This window comes from Hemiscyllium ocellatum, unplaced genomic scaffold, assembly GCF_020745735.1.
Source record: "Hemiscyllium ocellatum isolate sHemOce1 unplaced genomic scaffold, sHemOce1.pat.X.cur. scaffold_1087_pat_ctg1, whole genome shotgun sequence".
NCBI classification, from domain to species: domain Eukaryota; kingdom Metazoa; phylum Chordata; class Chondrichthyes; order Orectolobiformes; family Hemiscylliidae; genus Hemiscyllium; species Hemiscyllium ocellatum.
The window spans coordinates 82,976-98,455 of NW_026867672.1; the positions used below are offsets into that span (position 1 = coordinate 82,976).

General features: G+C 44.2%; 1 long non-coding RNA gene across 3 annotated transcripts in view; it reads left to right on the plus strand.

The window, feature by feature from the left end:
• Positions 1–3,103: 3,103 nt before the first annotated feature.
• Positions 3,104–15,480, plus strand: part of LOC132809348 (uncharacterized) — a 40,668-nt gene continuing 28,291 nt past the window's right edge. For all 3 annotated transcript variants that reach the window (XR_009642268.1, XR_009642266.1, XR_009642267.1), the window contains exons 1-3: positions 3,104–3,213; positions 8,271–8,378; positions 11,437–11,545. This is a non-coding gene — a long non-coding RNA (uncharacterized LOC132809348). The remainder of the gene's footprint in view (positions 3,214–8,270; positions 8,379–11,436; positions 11,546–15,480) is intronic.

Below are 15,480 nucleotides of genomic sequence, written 5' to 3' on the forward strand. Positions count from 1 at the left end.
CGACTAATATGACTTGCATGAACCCATTGCAGTGATTCAAACTCCATGAGGCAGCCATACTCTCTATGACAGACAGACTCAGTCTGGAACCTCCTCTGTCCTTAAGACCTTATACACTGCCTGCACTCCTCCATTTCCCCTTTGCATGTTCCCTTTCCAACCCACCCCACCTGCATCACTCCAATTGGAGCTGTCAAGAGCAGCAATCTGTCAAATAGCCTCCCTAATCTTTTCTATCCTCCTTTAAGATTTTTTTTTTAATCATTCTCTTTAATCAATGTTTTGATCATCCATGAAGCACCTTAGGAGATTTGCCATTGTGAAAGATTCCATACAATGCAAGTAGTTGTTGTTTTTGCCGTACATTAGGAGAAACAGGAATGATGCATTCTACCAAGATAGTCACTGATAGGTGTAGTGTGCAGGCCACCAAATAATAACATCACATTGGGATGGGCAATAAACAAAGAAATAACTAATGCCTGTAAAAATGGTACGGTTATTATCATGGGTGATTTTAATCTACATGTAAATTGGTCAAACCAGCTCAGTCAGGATAGCTTTGAGGAGTTCATTAAATTTATCTGTGATATTTTACTTGAAGAGTATGAAGTGGATCTACAACGGAGCAAGCTATCCAAGATCTGGCCCTCTGCAATGAGACAGGAATAATTAGTGATCTCAGAGTTAGGAATCCTCTCGGAAGAAGTGATCACTGTATAGTTGAATTTAATACATATGGAGAGTGTGAAGATAAAATCTAATACCTGGGTCCTGTGCTTGGACATGGGGAACTACAATAGAATGAGGGAGAACCTGGATAATGTAGACTGGAAACAAAGATTTTATGGTGGGACAGTTGATGAGCAGTGGAGGATTTTCAAAGACATTTTACAAAGTCCTTAGCAAAGGTATATTCCAGAGAAGGACTGTAAGAAAAGGTGTTCTCTGCGATGGGTATCTAAGGAAAGTGATCAAATTGAAAGGCATACAAAGTGGCCAAAACCAGCATGAAACTAGAACTGGGAAAACTTTAAAGGTCAACAGAAAGCCACAGAAGAGCTACAAAGAAATATAAGATAGAACATGAGAAAAATAAACTAGCACAGACTACAAAGACAGATAGCAAACGTTTCTATAAACATACATAATGAGAAGAGTGGCTAAAGTAAATGTTGGTCCTTCGGAAAAAGAGAAGGAGCATTTAGTTATGGGATGTCACAGTGGAAGACATAATATCTTTCCAGTAAATAACAAAGAGACAAAGGTAGGTGAGGATTTGGAACCTATAATTATTACAGAACAGCTAGTTTTGGACTGTTGGAGGTAATTGAGCTAATAATAGAAAATTCTCTTGGCCGTGACAGAATGTATCCCAGGAGAAATAGCAAATGCACTGACAGTAATTTTCCAAAATTCACTGGACTTTGTGGCAGTCCCAGCAGATTGGAAAGCAGCAAAAGTGACACCACTATTTTTAATAGGAGGTGGACAAAAGATGGGTAATTATACCCTAGATAGCTTCTTCTCTGTAGTGGGAAAGATGTTTTGATCTATTATCAAGGAAGAAATAGCAGGGACTCGATAGAAATTATCCCATTGGTCATGCTTAACAAATCTTTTGGAATTCTATGAAGACATTTCGAGCAAGGTGGACAACGGGAAACCAGTGGATACTGTGAACCTGGATTTCCAAAAGACCTTCAACAAGGTGCTGTTCAAGAGAATGTTGCATAATATAAGGGGGCATGGCATTAGGGGTATAGTATTAGCATGGATAGAAGATTGGTTGACTAACAGGAAGCAAAGTCTGGGGATAAATGCATATTATCCTGGCTGGCAATCAGTGACTAGTGGTGTGCCTCAGGGATCAGTGTTGGGACTGCGAATCTTTAGAATTGATACAGATGATTTGGAGTTGGGGACCACATGTAGGGTGTCAAAGTTTGCATATGACACTAAGATGAGTAGCAGGACAAAGTGTGTGGAGGACTGTGAAACTTTGCAGAGGAACATAGATACATTGATTGAGTGGGCAATGGTCGGTCATATGGAATATAATGTTCATAAATATAATGTCATACTGTTTGGTTGGAGTAAATTAAAAACAGATTATTACTTGAATTTTAAAAAGTTGCATTATTTGCTAAGCAGAGGTACCTGAGTATCCTTCTGCATGAAGGTTGGTCACCAGGTATAACAATCAATTCAGAAAGCAAATGCAATTTTGTCCTTCTTTGCTGAAGGGATTGTGTTTAAAAGCAGAAGTTATGTTCCAGCTGTATTGGGTGCTGGTGAGACCACACCTGGAGTACTCCATGTAGTTTTTATCTCCTTCGTTGAGGAAGGATGGACTGGTACTAGAGTGGGTGTAGAGGAGGTTAACAAGGTTGATTTCAGAGTTGAGGGGGTTGGTTTAACAGAAACTGAGTAGATTGGGATTATACTCATTGGAATTCAGAAGAATGGAAACATATAAAATAATGAATGAAATGGATAAAATAGAAGTAGGGAGGATGTTTCCACTGGCAGGTGAATCTAGGACAAGAGGGCATCGACTCAAGATTAGAGGCAGCAAATTTAGGACTGAATTGAGAAGGAACTTCTTAACCTCACTGGAATTCATTGCCCAGGGAAGTAGTTGCTGCTAGTTCAGTAAACGTTTTTAAAGCTAAGGTAGCTTTTTTCAAAAAAGAAATAATTAATTAAAGAATACGGTGAGAACTTGGGTAAATGGTTCTGCGTCCACGAAATGATCAGCCATGATCGTATTGAATGGCAGAGCAAACTCAAAGGGCAGGATTGCCTTCTCCTGTACCTAGTTCTTATGTTATACATTCCTCCCTCACTCGTGACTTGGAGGTGCTGGTGTTGGATTGGGATGGACAAAATTAAAATTCACAGAACAACAGGTTTATTTGGAAGCACTAGCGCTGCTGCTGCTTCATCAGGTGGTTGTGTGTTTTTAACTTTGTCCCTCACTGTTGAACCTCATGAACAGCAACAAAAGCCACGAAGCAGTGCACATGCTCCACCCAACAACGGTACCAGGTTAATTGATGTCAGCGGCGGACCAATGGAAGGACAGGGGCGGGGCTGGAGGACCTGCGGGGCTGTTGGCCCTCCGACCAATCAGTGAATGAGAGGCGGGACCTGATTATACCACGTGATCGTCCTCGCGGACAGCGCGGCTGTGCGGGTGGAGAGCTGTCGGTAAGGAAAGAAATAAACAGCAGGAAGCGGGAGGGAAATGGTGTTGGTCTGGGCTGAGAGGTTTTACAAACATTTGGTGCACATCGGAAAATACTAATTTGAAATTTACAGTCTCGTTTTTGCAGTAAACCGGAAAATGCCTCATTTCGCGATTGACTCGAGTCAGTGCCGCCATCTTTATTCGGGGCAACGATTCACTGGACACGTGCAGCCGCCATCTTTGTAGGGGGCAAAGTTCAGAGGGGAGTATGTGCAGCTCTTCCCTGATAGAGAGTCATGGGGCAGGATTTACACAGAGCACATTCACACACAGGGAAATGGATTTTTGTTTTTCTGTGGAATTGTTCCGTCATTCATTTAAATGATTTGGATTTGAATAGAGGCGATACAGTTAGTAAGTTTGCAGGTGACACCAAGATTGTTGGTATTGTGGTCAGTGATAAAGGTTGTCTCAGAATACAATGGGATATTGATCAGATGGGCCAATGGGCTGCGGAGTGGCAGATCGGGTTTAATTTAGATAAATGTGAGGTGCTGCATTTTAGAAAAGCAAATCCGAGCAGGACTCTCACACTGGATTGTAAGGTCTTGGAGAGTCTTGCTGAACAAAGAGACTTTGGAATGCAGGTTTACAGTTCCTTGAAAGTAGAGTCACAGGATAGTGAAGGCGGCATTGGGTATGCTTCCCTTTATTAGTCAGAGCGCTGACTAAGGGAGCTGACAGGACATTGGTTAGGCCACTATTGGAATATTGTGTGCAATTCTGGTCTCCCTCTTATCAGAAGGAGGCACTGAAACTTGAAAGGTTTGAGAATTGATTTTCAAGGATGTTGCCAGGGTTGGAGGATTTGAGTTGCAGGGAGAGACATTATAGGCTGGGGCCATTTTCCCTTGGAGTGTCATAGGCTGAGGTGTAATTTTGAAGAGATTTATATAATCGTGAGGGGCATGGATAGCGTAAATAGAGAAGGTGTTTACCCTGGGGTGGTGAAGCCCAGAACTAGAGGATATAGGTTTACGGTATGAGGGGAAAATTCAACAGGAGCCTAAAGGGCAACAAAAATTGTAACATTTCAAAGGCACTTGAATAGGAAGGGTTCAGAGGGATGTCGGCCAAGTGCTGGCAAATGGTAATGAATTAGGTTCGAATATCTGGTTGGCATAGGCTGGTTGGACTGAAGAGTCTATTTTGGTGCTAGACATCTCTGACTGTGGGATCATAAAAGTGGACACTGCTCTGATTCGCCTCTGAGCTCCTTGATGTCCACTTGTTCATTATCTAGCTTCCTCAGTCTGAGTGTATTTTTGCTCTGTTTAGTATTTTACTATTACATTCACAGACCTTTCTGTAAATGAATTGTCCACTGCTGCCTGGCTCCTGGCCATATTACAGAGGAGGTAGTACTGGATGTCTTAAATCGTAGCAAGGTGGATAAATCTCTGGGACCTGTTAAGGTGTATCCCAGACATTTGTGGAAAGCTAGGAAAGTGATGGCAGTGCCCCTCCCTGAGATATTTATATTGTCATTGGTGACAGGTGAGGTGCTGGAAGACCTGTGCCATTATTTAAAAAGGTGGTAAGGAAAGGCCAGGGAACAAGAGAACAGTGAGCCTGAAGTCTGTGGCAGACAAGTTGTTGGAATGGATTCTGAGGGACAGGATTTACATATATTTGAAAAGACGAGGAATGATTAGGGATAGTTAACGTGGCTTTGTGTGTGGGAAGTTTTTTCTGTCTAACTTGATTGAGTTTTTTTTTGAAGACGTGACAAAGATGATTGATGAAGGCAGACTGTGGACTTTGTCTATATGGACACTGAATGATGTTCCCCAAAGCAGACTAGTTAGCAAGGTTAGATAACATGGAATGTTGGGAGAACTAGCCATTTGGATAAAAAAACTGGCTTGAAGGTAGGAGGCAGAGGGTGGTGAAAGAGGGTTGCTTTGTGGACTGGAGGCCTGTGAGCAGCAGTGTGCTGCAGAAATGGATATTGGGTTTACAGAAGACACCAATATTGGAGGTGTAGTGGACAATGAAGAAAATTAGTTCAGAATGCAACAGGATCTTGACCAGATGGGCCTTTGGGGCGAGGAATGGCAGACTGGGTTCAATTTAGACAAATGTAAGCTGTTAGATTTTGGAAAGGCAAATCAGAGCAGGACTTATACACTTAATGGTAAAGTCCTTGGGAATGTTGCTGAACAGAGAGACCATGGAGAGCAGGTTCATTGTTCCTTGAAAGTAGAGATGCAGGTAGGCAGGGTAGTGAAGGTAGTGTTTCGTATATTTATATTTATTGGTCAATGCTTTGAGGACAGAAGCTGGGACGTCAAATAGTGGCTGGACAGGACATTGATGAATCCATTTCAGGAATTATGTTTTAACTTCAAAATTCCCTATTCTGGAAAGGATGTTGTGAATCTTGCAAGAGTTCAGACAAGATTTACAAAGACTTTGCTAGGGTTGGAGGATTTGGGCTACAGGGAGAGGCTGAATAGGCCAGGGTTAATTTCCCTGGAGAATCAAAGACTGAAAGGTGACTTCATGGAGATTTATAAAATCATGAGGGACATGTATAGGTGAACAGCCAGGGTCTTTTCCCCCCAGGTTAGGTGGGTTCAAAACAAAATCGCATGGGCTTAAGTTGAGAGGGCAAAGATTTAAAACGGATCTAAGGGGCAAAGTTTTCAAGCTGTGTGTGGTGTGTGTGTGGACTGAGCTGCCAGATGATGTAGTGGAGGCTGATACAATTACAACATTTGAAAGGCATCCGATTGGGTACATGAATAGGAAGGGTTTCCAGTGCTACGGACCAATAGCTGGCAAATGGGGCTTCATTTGCTGAGGATTCCTAGTTGGCATGGACAAATTGGACCAAAGATCTGTTTCTGTGCTGTACATCTCTATGACACTTTGTTCCTCTTTTGTGGAGAGCTAGCAGAAGCACAGATAATTGTCCTTGGATCTGAGAAGGTTAAGCAGTGATCTTGACCAAGTGCAGATTTGTTTCTGGGATATTTTAATTTGCAGAGAGAGGGGAATTGTTAACAATGTCACAATTTTAGTGACTATTTTCAGGTAATTGGTAAATAATATGTGAACATTATTTTATTCAGTAAGTTCTGAGCATCTGGAACAGTCTGAATGGCAGCTGGACCCACAGTCAGCAGTTATTCATAACAGATTTGGAATTTTACTTTTTAAGGGAAGATTTGGGGGGCTATGGGCAAATGGGAAGGGAATTGGAACAGATTTGCAGCATCTCCAGAGGGAGAGAGTACAGCCCAAATGGGCTGAATAGCCCCCAGCCCCTGTGCTCTGTGACACTGCCCATTGACTGTGAATGTTGAAGCTCATTCGAGGGCAGAGAGAGGGAGGATCCCACCACTCCCCTCACAATGGGCCCTGAATGCTTGATGTCAGCACAGCCCAATAGGGGGCAGAGGGCAGTACTGGAGGACCAGATCATACCAGTTTGTCCTCCAACCAATCTGAGTGAATGAGGGCATCCTCAAGGCTGGAACTAAAGAAAGGCACCTATCGCAGAGATTTGAGAAACTGGAGGACATGAATTAGGGAGCGTTCTGTGGCTGGTGAGGAATTATATAAATAAGGAAGAGTTGTGAAGCTGGATGAGGTGATAGTGATCGGGAGATTTGTGAAATCGGAATTTAGAGTTAGTGAGGATTAGTCATAATGTTATACAGCAAGGAAACAGGCCCTGTGATCCAACCAGTCCATGCCAAACATAATTCCAAACTGAACTAATTGTATCTGCCTCCGCTTAGTCCACATCCATCCAAATATTTCCTATTTATGTACGTATCTGAATGTCTTTTAAATATTGTAATTGTATTCACAGCTACCACTTTCTCTGGAAGTTCATTCCACACAGGCTCGTGTGTTATAGTGACAGGCAGCTGGAAGCTCGGGCTGTGTTTTTGCAGCAGAACGTAGATCATCAGTCGCCATTTCCGCCACCTCCACTGAGATGCTGCCAGACACAGGTTCCCGTCCCCTCCATTAACAGCTATGCACCCTCCCCAGCCAGGTCATATTCCACTCCTTTGTCTTTCCAAATGTTCCGGTCTCTCTCTGGGTTCTGTCCCTGTCTATTATTTACTCTTTAACCCCTATCTCCTGCAGTACAAAGATCTGCAGGTTAGTTGAATTGGCCAAGCTAAATTTCCCATAACGCTCAGGGATGTGTAGGTTAGGTGCATTAGTCAGGAGAAATATACAGTAATAGGGTATATTTTTATATTTTTAAATACCATTCGGAGGGACGCTGTGGACTTTTTGGGCCGAATAGCCTGTTTCCACACTCAGGATTCTAATTTTCCCAGCTCCCATCAGTTCTGAGGAAGGGCCACTGGACAGATTTCTGTTCCCAGATGCTGCCAGACCTGCTGAGCTTTCCCAGCACCTCCTGCTTGTTGTTCCTGATTGACACCATCCATCCACCTTCCGGGTTTGATTCAGGCAGGGGGAGGATCCCACCACTGACCTCACAATGGGGTCCAGCTGATTGATGGCAGCTTCGGACCAATAGGAAAAGGTGGTGGGACTGGTGGATGAAGTGATAAAGATGGTCATCCAAACAATGGGAGTGAATGAGGGGCGTGGCCAGTGGGATGACACGTCACCAGTAACTCCGCCTGTGCAGTGTCACGTGACTCGGCCGTTGGTGAGTGTGGGACAGGCAAACAGGGAAGGGGAGAGTGGCCTCGGAGACAGGGAGATAATGAGTCACTTTAGACTGCGAAGTTTTAATTACACTCTGTGCGGTAAGTCTGAATTAGAAACTCTTTCCCGCGTTTGCAGCAGATGGGAAAATGGCTGCGGCCCTCAGGTGGTGATAGGTCCTGGGACATGGGCTCCATCTTTATTGGGGGCAAGGTACAGTGAGGGGCATGGACATGTCCTCTTCCAAGGATGGGGGGGTGTGTGATTTGAAGAGAGGCATTTACACATCAAGCACATACCAAGAGAAAAGTATGTCTTTATATTCTACCTGCACTGACTGTGAGTTTTGTTTTGTGAATTTGTTTCATAGGATATTAAATCAGAATAATTGAGGCTAGGAACTCAAAAGCAAGTTTTTACAGTCAATGGAGTCATCGGGATCTGAATATCATTTGCATTTGACTGTGGACGGAGAAAGGTTTGTCAGTTCTCTTTGTGGGAAAATATCTCCAATATTTTTGTTTAGCAGAAAGATGTACAAATTCGTGTTTGGATCACCCTTTGGGTGTGTGCTCTGTTCTGGACCCTCCAGCTGAGGAAGGAGATATTCGCCTGAGAGGGAGCACAGATTTATCCAAATTACACCTCGTCGCTTTGTAAGAACTCTCAGATTTAGACCCAATCACCCACTTCATGATGTTAAGCTGTAAGCGTCATATTTTCAATTAACTGCAAACTTCCCATTAAAAGTCCTTTTGGACTCAAATTCCAGTACCTTTTCAAGTGGAATGTTCCAGCTTCTGACAACTGTCTGTTCATTCAGAAACTGGTGACGTCCATGTTGACTCTGGGGTTACAAAGGGCTGAATCAAAAGATAAGATGCTGTCCCTGAACACCCATTGAGATGCGTTGGAACAGTACAGGAGGCTGAGGGCAGTGTAGGTGTGAGCAGACAGTGAAAATGACAGGGCTGCACTGTGAGGGCTGCTTGGCTCAATGAGTGTGTTTTGGAGTTGGGTGTAAACAGACTGATGTGAGACAGGGGGAAGATGAAACTAAAACTCAGTTTTAGTTCAGGCCGTTCAGAAATTCACATGGTCCTAATGTGAACAGCCAGTTTTTAAGTGATACCTGCGGGGTATTTGTTAACAGTTTTTAATGTATTTTTCCTGAGGGCAGTTGAGAGCTAACCACATTGCTGTGGGTCTGGAGTCACATGTAGGCCAGACCAGGTGAGGATGACAGTTTCCTTCCCTACAGGACATGAGTGAACCAGATGGGTTTTCTAACAATCGGCAATAGTTTCATGGTCATCATTCGCCTTTTCATTCGGGATTGTATTGGATGCCGATGCTGCCATGTTGGGATTCTAACCCTAATTCTTGGAAGATTGCACGTGTCACTCATTTTGCAGGAATACCATTAAGCCATTGCCTCCCTTTTTAGCAATGTTTAAAAGAGAGTTCCATCATTCTACGTGTACAATGTGAGATAAAATACTGCAATGTCCACGTGTCAGCCTCTCCAAAGGGTCAATCAAAAGAAATTTGTTTGGGGGTGAAATATTTCACTTTTGTTTGGAGTTTACCAAACAAAAATAAATCCAAATAAAAATCTAATGTCCCGACATGTATGAAGCCAGAGAGGGATTACAGAGACAGGGAGGGTTGTGGGGCCAGAGGGGGACTGTTGTCCAAACATCACTGTGGTGTACATGGACTGCAGCATTTCAGGGAGGCGGTTAACCACCACTTTCTCCAAGACAAGTAAAGGGGGCCAATAAATACTGGTCTGGGCAGCAAAGGGACCCCCAGTGAATAAAACCAAGCAGTGACCTCTCTGAGCTGACTTGCTGTGAAGTTAAAAACCTCTCTGGAAATGGAGTGGGCAGAGAAGAGAAACAGTGACATTTCACAGCTGCCCTCAGAGAGACCTCACCCTTGGAAGTACTCAGAGCCAGGGATCAGCTCAGTGAGTTTCAGTCTCTTCAAACATCAATCTTAGTCAGTTTTATTTTATTAAATTTACAGTAGTGAGTAAGGTGAGGATTTCTTTTTAATGTCTTACGGTCTCTTGATTGAAAGTTTAAGATATAAAACGTAAGCAATAAGTTATTCTCAGGCAGTATTTTTCGAGCAGTAAGACTGTGCCTTTGTCTTGGTCTGTAGGTTGTTAAGGCGGAGAGATGGCCTGTTGGAGAGTGGCCTACTGTTCCTGTCGGGTGCGGAAGATTAGGGAGAGTTTCAATGAACCTGATGATTTGTCTGCAAGAAGTGTGATTGCAAATCCTATTGGATCACATGGATTGGTGGAGGAGTGATTAAAGGCAGTGAGGAATTGACAGGAGCCGGGGAGTGTGATAGGCGGCAGTCTCAGGATACTGCAGATACAGTCAGGTAGGTGGGTTACCTCAAGAAAAGCTAGGAGGGGTAGGTAGGTACTGCAGGAGTCTCCTGTGGCTATCCCCATCTCAGACAAGTGTACTGTTTTGGAAAATGTAGGTGGTAATAGACTTTCAGGGGAAAGTAGCACTGACAGCCAAGTTACTGGGACTGAGACTGGCTTCTAACATAATGTGAGGTATATCCAGTTCCACACGATCTATGTTGATGGGGGACTCTCTAGTCAGGGGCACAGTCTGCCGTTTCTGCAGGTGACAGTGAGAGATCAGAATGGGGTGGTGCTGCCCTGGTGCCAGTGTCAAGGATGTCTCTCAGAGGGAGCAGAATATTCTCAAAGGGAAAATAACCAGTGGGAGGTCATTGTACATAGGAAGGGGAAAGCATGGGGTCCTGAGGAGCAGGGAGATTTGCTAGTGCCACTCGGGAGGCATTAAACCAGTGAGGGTGTCGGGGTAATCCTAAAGAGATAGTGAGAAAAGAGGTGAGTCTGAGGCTGGTACTGTTCACCAGATCAGACTGTCAAGGCAGGCAAGAGCAAGCTACAGAATGAGGTGCGACGGACCAGTTACACTGCATTTATTTCAGTGCAAGAGACCTGACAGGTCAGGCAGGTGGGCTCAGGGTATGGTTTTGAACATGGCACTGGGATATTACAGCAATTACAGAGGCAGCACTCAGGGATGGATAGGACTAGCAGCTTAATGTTCCAGGGTATAGATGCTATAGCAAGGGGACAACAGAGCAGGGGGAGAGGTGTTTTTGATTAGGGATAACGTTATGGCTGGGCTTCGGGAGGGTATTCCTGGGAGTACATCCAGGCAAGTTATTTGGGTGGTACTGAGAAATAAGAAAGGAATGACCATCTTACTGGGATTGTATTATAGACTCTCTCCCAATAGTCAGCGGGGAATTGAGACACAATTTTACCAGCAGACCTCAGTTATCTGTAAAAATATAGTTGCAATGATAAGGGGTTTTAACTTTACCAACATGGCCTCGGAGTGCTGTAGTGTTAAGGGCTTGGATGGAAAGGTATTTGTTCAGTGTGTACGAGAACATTTCTGATTGAGTTTGTAGGATGTACCTACTAGAGAAGGAACAAAACCTGACCTGTTTCCTTTATTCATTCACAGAATGAGGCTGTCACTGGCTCGGCCAGCATTTATTGCTGCGTTTACCCAGAGGGCAGTTAAGAATCAACCACGTTGCTATAGGTCTGGAGTCCCATGCAGACCAGACCAGGTAAGGATGGCATTTTCCTTCCCTAAAGGTCATGAGTGAACCACATGGGTTTTTTTCAACAATTGACAATGGATTCCTTGTCGTCACTAGATTATTTTTTCCAGATATTTATTGAATTCACTTTCCAAAATCTGCCGTGATGGGATTCAAACCCAGGTCCCCAGAACGTTATCTGGGTCTCTGGATGAACTGTCTCGTGATAATTTCACTCCATCATCACTGCCTCTTAGGAAATGAGGCAGGGTGAGTGACTGAGTTATCAGTGGGGCAGCACATCAGCACCAAAGATCCCACAGTATTGTGGCTCAGTGGTTAGCGCTGCTTCCTCAGCAACAGAGACCTGGGTTTGATACCAGCCTCAGGCAACTGTCTGTGTTGGAGTTGGCACATTCTCCCCAGTGTTTGTGAGGGTTTCCTTCGGATATTCAAATTTACTCCTACAGTCCAAAGATGTGTAGGTTAGTTGGATGAACCATGTTAAATTTCCCATAGTGTCCAGATGCAGTATATGAGGTTTTGGGATGTGCAGGCAAATCTCTGCCTGATGTAAAAAGATCGTTTTGAGGTCCTGGACAGAGCTCAGTGAGGTGTGGCTGAACGTTTTACATTTCCCGTGGCGGTAAGGGAAGGTCAAAGGTGTGGAGCATGTGTTGGTGGGAGGGTGTGGACCTAACAAGGGAGGTGCAGAGGGAATGGTCTCTGTGGAACGCAGATAGCGGTGGGGAGGGAAATATGTCTATGGTGGGGTCTGACTTTAGGTAGCAGAAATAAGAGGTTAATGCGCTGTATCTGGAGATTAGTGGGGTGGAAGATGAAGACCGCAGGGCTGTATTCTTTATTGTGGCTGGAGGGGTGGGGTAAAGGTGGAGGTGCGGGAAGTGGAGGGTATGTGTTGGAGGGCATTGTTGATCAAGTCAGAGGAAAGTTACGGTCCTTGTAGTAGGCCTTTTCTGGGATGTCCTGGAATAGAATCCAAAGAGATTAAACAAATATATCACAGACAAAAGATTAACTGGACCAGAGAATAGGACCGCTTAAAGGTCAACAAGGCTGTCTATGGAATCACAGAGGGTGTGAAATATATGCAAATATTTCACGTCATTTTTACTGGAGAAGTATATGGAAGCTCGAGAGTTTGGAGAAATAAACAGTGATAACTTGAAAAGTGTCCATGTTACAGAGGAGGTGGGACTGGATGTCTTAAATCGCATCAAGGTGGATAAAGCCCTGGAACCTGATCAGGTGTATCCTGGAACTTTCTGGAAATCTAGGGAAGTGATTGTTGGGCCTCTCCTGAGGTATTTGTATGTTTGATAGCGACAGGTGAGGTGCCATTATTTTAAAAAAGGTGGTAAGGAGGGGCCATGGAACAAGAGAACAGTGAGCCGGAAGTCAGGCAGGCAAGTTGTTCGAATGGACAGGAATCCATCTATTTGGAAAGGTAAGGAATGATCAGGGAGAGTCACTGTGGCTTTGTACATGCACAATTGTGTTTCACTAACTTGAGTGAGTGTTTTGAAGTGACAAAGAAAATTGATTAAGCCAGGCGGTGAATGTTGTTTATATGGACATTCAATAAGGTTCCACAAAGCAGACTGGTTAGCAGGGTTAGATCACATGGAATGCAGGGAGAGCAAGCCATTACAAAACTACCTTGAAGGTAGGAGACAGAGGATGATGATTGAGGGTTGCTTTGCGGACTGGAGGCCTGTGAGCAGCAGTGTGCTGCAGGGATGGATATTGGGCCCTTAAATAAACGACTTGGATGTGAATATATGAGATATGGTCAGTAGGTTTACAGAAGACACCAAAATTGGAGGTGTAGTGGACAGTGAAGAAGGTTAGTTCAGAATACAACAGGATCTTGATCAGATGGGCCATTGGAGCAAGGAATTGCAGACTGAGTTCAAATTAGATAAATGTGAGCTGTTATATTTTGGAAAGGCAAATCAGGGCAGGACTTATGCATTTAATGGTAATGTCCTGGGGAACATTGCTGAACAATGGGACCTTGGAGTGCAGGTTCATAGTTCCCTGAAAGTAGAGTCACAGGTAGGCAGGGGAGTGAATGCAGCATTTGGTACGCTCCCCGTTATTGGTCAATGCATTGAATGCAGCTGTTGTGATGTCATATTGTGGCTGGACAGGGCACTGATGAAGGCCCTTCTGGAATTCTGTTTTCAGTTCCAATCTCCCTGTTCTTGGAATAATGTTGAGAAACTTGAAAGGGTTCAGAAAACATTTGCAAGGACTTTCCTGGGGTTGGACGATTTGAGCTATTGGGAAAGGCTGAATAGGCTGGGACTATTTTCCCTGGAGATTTGGAGGCTGAGAGGTGATCTTATAAAGTCATGAAGGGCATGGATAAGGTGAGCAGTCAGGGACTTTTTCCCAAGTTCGGTGGCTCCAGAACGAGAGGGTACAGGCTTAAGGTGAGAGGGAAAAGATTTAAAGGGGATTTAAGGGGCATTGTGTTCATGTTGAGGGCATTGCAAGTATGGAATGAGCTGCCAGAGGAAGGGGTGGAGGCTAGTACAATTGCAGCATTTAAAAGGTGTCTGACTGGGGACTTGAAGAGGGAGGTTTTAGAGGGATAAGGGTGAACCGCTGGCAAATGGGACTCCATTAACGCTCTCCGTTAATGGTCAATGCATTGAATACAGAAGCTGGGACGTCATATTGTGGCTGGACAGGACGTTGATTAAGCCACTTCTGGAATTCTGTTTTCAGTTTGAATTTCCCTGTTCTGGGAAGGATGTTGTGAAATTTGAAAAGGTTTGGACAAGATTTACAAAAACGTTACCAGGATTGGAGGATTTGGGCTACAGGGAGGGGCTGAATAGGCTGGGGCTATTTTCTCTGGAGAGTCAAAGACTGAGAGGTGACTTCATTGAGATTTATAAAATCACGAGGCACGTGGATAAGGTGAGCAGCTGGCATCCTTTTTCCTCAGGTTAGGTGCGTCCAAAACTAGACCACATGGGTTTAAGTTGAGAGGGCAAAGATTTAAAAGGGATCGAACTGGCAACATTTTCAAGCTGAGTGTGATGTGTGTATGGGAGGGGCTACCAGATGAAGTAGTGGAGGCTGAAAAATCACAACATTTAAAAGGCTTCCAATTGGGTACATGAATAGGAAGGGTTTTGATGGATACAGGCCAATAGATGGTAAATGGGAATCCATTAGTTTAGGATTCCTTGTTGGCACAGACTAATTGGACCGGAGGTCTGTTTCTTTGATCTTAATAAATTAAGATGCATTCTTCTCTTTTGTTTCGAGCTAGCTGAAGCACAGATAATTATCCTTGGAGCTGAGAAGGTGAAGCAGTGATTTTGACCTGGCGCAGATTTGGTTCCAAGGTCTTGAATTTGCAAAGAGAGAGAGGAATTGTTAACCCTGTCACAATTTTTAGTAACTACGTTCAAGTAATTGGCAAATAATACAAGGTGAAAATGTGAACACTATTTTACTCAGTAAGTTCTGAGCATCTGGAACAGTCTGAACGACACAGATTCAGCAGGTATTTTGAAACAGACTTGGAATTTTACTTTTTAAGGAAAGATTTGGGGGTAGTTGGGACATATATGCAACATCTGTAGAGGGAGAGAGGACAGCTCCAATGGGCTGAATAGCCCCCAGCCCCTGCGGTCTGTGATACTGCCCCATTCACTGTGAATGATGAAGCTCATCCCAGAGCAGAGAGAGGGAGGAGCTCACCTCTCAATCGGCGCCGGCTTGATTAACGGCAGCTCCAGACCAATAGGAGGAGAGTCTGTGTGGTCCTGCAGCCAATGGGAGTGAATGAGGGGTGTGGCCAGCAAACGACACCTGTCCATGAGCTGTGCAGGTGCAGTGTCACTGGGTGGGGGTGGGAGAGACAGCAGGGACTGGGACAGAGGCTGTTGGACCTGAATTACAAACTCCCGGTAAATTAA